Raw genomic sequence first — 2500 nt, 5'->3', positions numbered from 1 at the left:
CAAGAACTACTTCCATGAAAATAACACCACGGAACTCACAATATTTGAATATTTATCCCTCCTAAAGTCAACTTTTCTTGTGTAAACTTTCTGTCAGTGTGTGTGTGTGTGTGTGTGTGCGTGTGTGTGTGTCCACAGAGAGCTCTTTGTGTAGTTTAGCCTTGCCGGCCTGCGTATGTACACATGTATATAATATTTACACAACCTTTATTTACAAGTGATCAATAAACATGTGTTGTTTACCTGACAGTCAGTGGGGAGAAGTGTAATGGTGGGCTGGTTGCCAGGTCACATGATCTCACATATTGTCTTAATTAATCAAGTTCGAGATGCTACCTCAGTAGAAGCATTTAAGTCTCATCTTAAAACTCATCTGTATACTCTAGCCTTTAAATAGACCTCCTTTTTAGACCAGTTGATCTGCCGCTTCTTTTCTTTCTCCTATGTCCCCCCCTCCCTTGTGGAGGGGGTCCGGTCTGATGACCATGGATGAAGTACAGACTGTCCAGAGTCGAGACCCAGGATGGACCGCTCGTCGGGACCCAGGATGGACCGCTCGCCTGTATCGGTTGGGGACATCTCTACGCTGCTGATCCGCTTGAGATGGTTTCCTGTGGACGGGACTCTCGCTGCTGTCTTGGAGCCACTATGGATTGAACTTCCACCGTATCATGTTAGACCCGCTCGACATCCATTGCTTTCGGTCCCCTAGAGGGGGGGGGTTGCCCACATCTGAGGTCCCGGCAAGAAATCTGCGTTCAAAAGACTCCAGCTTATTAGTGATTCCTAGAGCCCAAAAAAAGTCTGCGGGCTATAGAGCGTTTTCCGTTCGGGCTCCAGTACTCTGGAATGCCCTCCGGGTAACAGTTCGAGATGCTACCTCAGTAGAAGCATTTAAGTCTCACCTTAAAACTCATCTGTATACTCTAGCCTTTAAATAGACCTCCTTTTTAGACCAGTTGATCTGCCGCTTCTTTTCTTTCTCCTATGTCCCCCCCTCCCTTGTGGAGGGGGTCCGGTCCGATGACCATGGATGAAGTACTGGCTGTCCAGAGTCGGGACCCAGGATGGACCGCTCGCCTGTATCGGTTGGGGACGTCTCTACGCTGCTGATCCGCTTGAGATGGTTTCCTGTGGACGGGACTCTCGCTGCTGTCTTGGATCCGCTTGAACTGAACTCTCGCGGCTGTGTTGGAGCCACTATGGATTGAACTTTCACAGTATCATGTTAGACCCGCTCGACATCCATTGCTTTCGGTCCCCTAGAGGGGGGGGGTTGCCCACATCTGAGGTCCTCTCCAAGGTTTCTCATAGTCAGCATTGTCACTGGCGTCCCACTGGATGTGAATTCTCCCTGCCCACTGGGTGTGAGTTTTCCTTGCCCTTTTGTGGGTTCTTCCGAGGATGTTGTAGTCGTAATGATTTGTGCAGTCCTTTGAGACATTTGTGATTTGGGGCTATATAAATAAACATTGATTGATTGATTGATTGATGGACAATTGTTATATCATGAAAGATGTATAGTCAATAAATGAATTATGTCAGCACTACTTATTTTCCCACCAATGGACGTAGAATAAGAATGTAGAGAAACTCAGGAAGGTTCTACGTTTCACAGCCTGAAAACATTACTGAGATTTGTCTCCATCAAGTGGTCAAAATTTGTAACAACAGTTTTTTTTGTTAGTTTGTTTTTTTCCTCTCACTTTTTGCTTCTCTCTTTTTTTTTTTTTTTTGTCAATCCTTAAACTTTTGTTTGGATTTTTTCTAGCCATAATAATAAAGACGAATTGATATATTTGGCAGCCTATTAAATCATCAAAAATATTTATTTAGATTACAAAAATAAAAACATTATTATTAAACAATCATCAAAAAAAACCATTTGTTTAAGGCAAAAAAATATATATATATATATTTTAACTCATTTTTAAAACAAATATCTTCTTTTAAATCATTAGAAAAATACGCTTTTTAAATTTTACAAATCGTAATACAAATGTTTAAATCGTAAAAAAAAAATTTTCGTTTAACATCATTAAAAAAAATCATCTAATTTTGAGGTAATTAAAAAAAAAATTCGACAAATAAAAATACATTTGTAATTTTGAAATGACAAAAAAATATATTTAGAAATCATAAAATGTTTCTGTTTAAAATATATTAAAATCTTCTTGTTAATCATAAAATAATATTCTGATTAAAAAATAAAACATATTATTTTTAAATCTTAAACTTGTATGTTTTTATAGATAAAACATTTCTATTCAAATCATAGAAAAAATTCTTTAAAAAAATCATACAAAACGAATCTTCTTTTCAAACATTTCAAACGTCTACATTTCAAATAAAAAAATATTTAATTAAAAAAAACATTTATTAAACATCATAGAAATAACTTTAAAAAATAATGCCAAATGATATTATTTCTTGATCATAGAAAATTTAAATTTTAAATCCTAAAAATAATATTATTTTCAAATAAAAAATAATTTTAAAA

This window comes from Nerophis ophidion, linkage group LG26 (genome assembly GCF_033978795.1).
Source record: "Nerophis ophidion isolate RoL-2023_Sa linkage group LG26, RoL_Noph_v1.0, whole genome shotgun sequence".
In the NCBI taxonomy this organism is placed as follows: domain Eukaryota; kingdom Metazoa; phylum Chordata; class Actinopteri; order Syngnathiformes; family Syngnathidae; genus Nerophis; species Nerophis ophidion.
The sequence above is the reverse complement of the archived record's forward strand: the minus strand, read 5'-3'. Positions refer to the sequence as shown.